This window comes from Sminthopsis crassicaudata, chromosome 5, assembly GCF_048593235.1.
Source record: "Sminthopsis crassicaudata isolate SCR6 chromosome 5, ASM4859323v1, whole genome shotgun sequence".
In the NCBI taxonomy this organism is placed as follows: Eukaryota; Metazoa; Chordata; class Mammalia; order Dasyuromorphia; family Dasyuridae; genus Sminthopsis; species Sminthopsis crassicaudata.
In genome coordinates this window covers 224536777-224542776 of record NC_133621.1, presented here as the reverse complement: position 1 = coordinate 224542776, position 6000 = coordinate 224536777, and the positions used below count along the sequence as shown (strand labels likewise).

The following is a 6000-nucleotide window of genomic DNA, read 5'->3' as shown; positions in this document are numbered from 1 at the left end:
CTATCTGAGTGGTTTACTCAAAAGAATAAAAATCCCTTGTTTTTTTCACTTCCAACACCATAGCTCTCAAACTTGTCAGACATGTCTTTCCCAGTCTGGAAAATGACTAGTTGGGTTTTGCTTCCATTGGCCTAGCCTCGGTGGAAGGGGAATTACATCTAGTCAGTTCTCAAGCATCCAAAGCCCTCAAAATGAAGGAAAGCATCAGCTCTCGTCACTGAGTTCATTCAGACAGATGAACAGAAAAGCAACTTTCCCCAGCTGATTATATAAGCTTGTTTCTATCAAGGAGGCACAGAGGGAGAATCAACAAGGAACTTCAAGATGTTTGCTAGTCCTTGGCAGAGATCTCAGTTTCCATAGAAGAGAAAGTTCCTGTGTAAGATGATGGGAGGGAGGACTGAAGGAGAAGAAGAGGTGGGGGAAGGAAGAAGAGAACAACAATTTTAAAAATTTAAGCTGTATTTGCAAGACTCTGTATCTGTTCAGAGCATCTGCCAAAGCCCAGCGAAGTCATTTCAGAATATACTGGCTTACACCTATTCACATAGTAATCCTTGTTTAGGGTATTACAGCACAGGCAATATTCAGCAAGGAAAACACTTAGGAAAGAAAAACCAATTAGTATCTCTTCCTGCAAAAGCAACGTAATTTTCTTTTAAAAATTCCTTGGTACTTTCCCTAAGTCTCAAAAAGATGCCCTTCGATGATTATTTTCCAGTTCTCTTCAAAAGTACCCCCAACAGATTCCCCTATTTTCATGAATCACGATCACCCAACACTGTGATCTTCTTTCAATAGTTCTGAATCCTTGATGGAAATCGTCTTCCTCATACATCTTCTCTGCCCCCTCTCACACATAGTTCTCACATACTCCCTTTAAAGCCATTGCATCTAGACCTGAGATAGAAAAAAAAAAAAAAAACAAAACAAAAAACAAATGAGCAAATTAGAATTATGTATGTATATTTTAACACACACGGCAAGATGTGTGTGTATGCATAGTGATATGAAGATTTAAAAGCGATTATAGAAGCTTCTCTATGTACATAAAGCAGAGGCCTGTAAACTAGACTCTGGGTTCTGGTCTACAGGGAGAAATAGAAAGTCAATGCAGGTCAGAGCACTTTTCCTAGAAGAAGAAATAATTCTGCTTTTTATCTCTCTCCCTCTCTCTCCATCTACCTACAACATTCAACCTCTACTACTCATAGCATCCCCAGGCCTTCAGGCTCTGATCTACTTTAGGCCTATAGCAATAAAGATCTTGGTGAACAAATAGATATCCAGCCAACCCCCAGAGCTAATCTTAACAGTTTACTTCTCAACCTGCCAGATTAGCCTGGGAAATAAAAATGCCTAGCAAGATGGCTGGACTTCCACCAGCGGGAAATATGGGAATTCTCATCTTGCTACCTCCATTTCCAAGAGAGGTCCTTCCTGAATGGCTGTGCCTGATTTACCCCATCTTCTTAGTAATTCATCAATCAGAATGCACATTTTCCTCTCCCACCCAGAACCAAAAGAAAGATAGATTAGAGAATCTGAAATCCATTGGGACAACAAATGTGACTTGCAATTCAGTGCTGGCAACTGGCACCAGTGATCTATGATTCTAAAAGCACCTGAAAGCTGAACCTTGGTAGGAGTGAAAGGAATACTGACTTTGAAGTGACATGACCTAGGCAGGTCACTTAATCTCCATGAGCCTCAATTTCTTCATTTGTAAAATTAAAGGTTTAACTAGACCATCTCTGAAGTCCTTCCCACCTATATGATCTATCCTCACTCCTATTTTTTCAGATTCACAAAATTCAGAGTTGAAGTAGATCCCTGTAGCCACACACATACTGACTTAGAAAACCACACGTTAACATTATCTATATTGTATTTTTATTTATTTTAATTAACATTTTGCAATTATATTTTAATTTGATTCAGCCTCACTTTGGAGTTTTATGGATCAAGTTTGATACCTTTGATCTATTCCAGTCCTCTCATTTGACCTATGAGGAAGCAAATACTGAGAAATAAAATATTAGTTGAGGAGTGTGGTATCATGAAAAAAGACAATGTTCTCTTTGCCAATGGTGTGAATCTCAAATAGAAACAGATCCCTGTAGTCAAATAATGACCTACAACAGAGCTTCTTTAACTTTGTCCACTAATGACCCTTTTCCAATTGAGAAATTCTTATACAGGTATATATATGTGTGTGTGTGTGTGTGTGCGTGTGTGTGTGTGTGTGTGTGCGTGTGTGTGTGTGTGTGTGTGTATAGGTATATAAAATATACCATATATACATATACATATGTATTATAATAGGTGTATAATAGGTGTACAAAATAGGTATACAAAATACTCATATATATATTTATTATAATAGGTGTATAACTAGGTATACAAAATAGGTATATAAATAGGTACATAATAGATATATAAAACAGGTATGCAAAGTAAACATTTACTGACAATAAGTCATACTTTCACAATGCTCACATTAAGGTACAAGATCCCATATGGGATCGTGACACACAGTTTAAGAAGCTGGGACTTAGAAAACTTCAAATTCACCACAAATTGCATTTTTATTAATTAGTTATTTTAACAAACTAGTTATTTTATTAAACAATTGACTGTGTTCAGGTGAGGAGTCAAGGAACCTTGTAAACCCTCTGTGAGAAAAGAAACCTCAGAATCTTATCTCCCTATCTGGACCACTGCCATATTGATCAGAAGTGCATGGTCCTGCTGTTTCTGTCTTGATTTTATCTATTCTTTCCACTTTTGGGTGAAGGAATATTGGAGATAACTACAACCTCATGAGTTTGGAAAGGTCAAGAACATAAACCATTAGAAGTCTAGGCGTATATGCCAGGATATTCCATAAGCCAAATAATGAGAGGCAAAACCTCTGGTGAACTGTTTCAACCAGCATGGATCAAAAGAAGCCAAAGGCTTCTGGTGGCTGGTAATGTTGAATTCAGAAGTGAATTTGGTAGGGCAAAGGCCAGGTAAAAGTTGCTTTAAGCCTACTTTCCCAGAGACCAAGGTGATACAGGAGAAAACTATATCTTTAGAGGTAAAATGGAAATCCTTTGTAATTTCTGTTCTGTATTCTTCAAATAAATATACTCTTAGCAATAAATATCCCTTCCTAAGAGCTTTTCTTTTCATTTTTAATCATACTTGGAACGAGGAAACTTGGGTTTGGGCACTACAACTAATACTTACAAGCTATTAATCACCCATAAGCCTCAATTTCCTCATCACTACAATGAGGTTCATAGTATCCGCATTAGTTGCTGCACAGAGTTCTTGCAAGGAAGGCACTCTAAAAATGTGAGCTCTTACTAATACCTATTTCCCTGAGTTGTTTCACAGCAAGTGAACCTATAAAGAACTCTATAAATGTGATCACCACAGGCTTGTTAAAACCAGGCCCTGCCCTTGGGGAGATTGCCTTCTAATAATCCTAACTATAGCTCAAGTTTACAGAATCCTGGATCTCAACCAACTTCAAAGCCCTTTCATAGATCTGCTGTTTGGAGCTGGCCAAGTTCTAGACCCCAGAGGGCTTGGGATTTCTTTTCAGTTCTCCTTCCCTCAGAGGTCTGTGGTGGCTTCCTTAATTTTAATCCAATTAAAGAAAAAAAAAAAAAAAACAGTGACTTTCTAATGCTTGTGGAAAAGGGCTGAATGGACAGCATTTTAATCATGGTATGTAGATAGATTAATTCCTTTCCTTTGTCTAATACATCTGATTATGAATTGTTCTATTAATGCCAGACAGACACAGATGGTCTACCTGTCTGTCCTAATCAGATTTCCCAACTCTAATCTCTGTAACTCCTTACTTAGTCTTTTCTTCCAAGCTGAAAAACCCAACTTCCAGAGCTAGGAGGATGACTTCTCCTCTCATCCCACAGCCCCAACCCATTAGGGGTTGTTCCAACAGAAGAGAGATCATCTCAATGTATACAATGTATAGTTCTTTGACCCTCCAAATGCCAGGCACCAGAGAGCCATTGCAGCATTCTCTAACCTGCTGATGCTAGAAAGATTGAAGCAGAAGGGGGAAGATCAATACAAATTAAAAGCAAATTAAAAACAGTACCAAGGGCCAAAGCACGTAGTTGAAAATCCATTAGCTGCTGATTTATGGTTTGGTGACCCGTGATTGTTTGCTGGGTGATAGAAGTGAGCATGAAATCTATTAGCTTCTTTGGTGTGTTTGGAGAAGTCCATACAGCTCTGGAAAGTATTTCTCATTTAGAGTAAGTTGAACAAATCCTCTCTGAACATAATCCTCAGAAAGGATGGGTATTAAGTAAAGAAGCTCTAAGACAAGAGGTCCTATGGAAGGTGGAGCAAGAATGAAGGGGAGAGAGAGAGAGAGAGAGGAATAAAAGGAGTTAGCAGGACAGAAGTTTAGTCAGAGCACTTCTAAGTAGAAAGTCCTTGGAAGGAATGGTTCTCCATAAGTAGTTTTTACTTATTGAGCTTTTTCTTTTTTGTTCTGTTTTGACCTTACGATAAAAAAAATCAGTTGAGCAAATGACAGTGAATACATAAGTACAAAAAAACCTTAATTTATATTCATATTCATAAGTATGTCTATATATACATACTATATATAGGGAATTATGTTAAGTTGTGGGGATATAAATAAAAAAGTGAGACAATCTCCAATCCTCAAGGACTTTATATGTAATGTGTATGTAAATGCATATATACATGTTAGCACAAAAATCTTAATGCAGTGTTAACTTTAATAATATAATAATCATGGTAATAGCTAACATTTCCATAGTGCTCAGTATGTATAAACTAAACACTTTACAGTTAGTATTTCATTTAATCCTCACAGCAACCCTGGGATATAGGTGCTAATTTATTTTACATATGAGGAAACTGAGACAAGCAGGTAAGCTGACTTGCCCAGGGTCACACAATTAATATGTATTTAAGGCTGAATTTTAACTCAGTTCTTCCTGTATCCAGGTCTAAAGCTCTAGCCACTATGCTTCTCTCTATAGGTACATACATATACATTTGTACCCATGTAAACATATATACATACACATACCTATATGTGTGTATGATATACATATACATACTTAATATATATGTTTATATGTCTATATTCATATATATGTGTGTACATAGACTTAAAGGCCACCTTTTATACTGGTTGCTGTCCTTTAATCTCAAAGAGGATCAAAATCGCATCACTATATTGAAGTCAAAGTATAATGTGTCCAACTGTGGCTGATCAAACCAGTATGAGCTTTGAAGTCTACCATAGGTCAGGCACAAATAGTCCATTTGATAAATTTTTGAGCTACCTTGTATATACACTCATACAGATGCACAGTTGTATATATGTATTTTGTTTTGGTCTGGGAAGTCATAGGAAGGAGGAATATACCCATAGGGCTTATTGGCATTCCAGGTAAGTATGGAATTAGTTGAAAGGCTGGCCCAAAAGAAGTCATTTAGTCCTTATGAGTTCAATGTCAACCTGAAAGGCATCTTGTGGAGAGCATTTTTAATCAATGGTCTGGATGAAGGTCCAGTGCCAAGATGATACAGTAAGAAAAGAAACACTGAAGTCTCTCCAAATTCCCCAAAAAAACAACAACTAGAAAATCACCTAATATTTGATGTAGGAGCAGGGAAGCAGTTTATCAGCCCATTCAAAAAAGGCTGTCTTACTGGGATGGTAGGGGAGTAAAGTTCAACAGCAGCAGCAATGACAGCAGTAACCACTCTCACAGCAGAGGGCATACAGCAAGACTCTAAGTCAGGAGAAATCCACTAGTGAGGCCCTACCCTCCTGCCAACAGGTAGCTTCCTACGTGAGTGATCAGTCTGTGCAGTGTAGCAAGACAGAAGAGAGTGACCTCCCCTCCACAAGCCACCAGCAAGGCTTTGGCTCCATTGCTGACCAGTAGTGAAGATTCAACTCAAAGATGGCTGTTGGGGCAGACCCACAAC

General features: G+C 37.9%; 1 long non-coding RNA gene across 1 annotated transcript in view; it reads right to left on the bottom strand.

Moving 5' to 3' along the window:
- Positions 1-614: 614 nt before the first annotated feature.
- LOC141542819 (uncharacterized) overlaps positions 615-6000 on the bottom strand; it is a 37782-nt gene continuing 32396 nt past the window's right edge. The window contains exon 3 of the long non-coding RNA XR_012482254.1: positions 615-900. This is a non-coding gene — a long non-coding RNA (uncharacterized LOC141542819). The remainder of the gene's footprint in view (positions 901-6000) is intronic.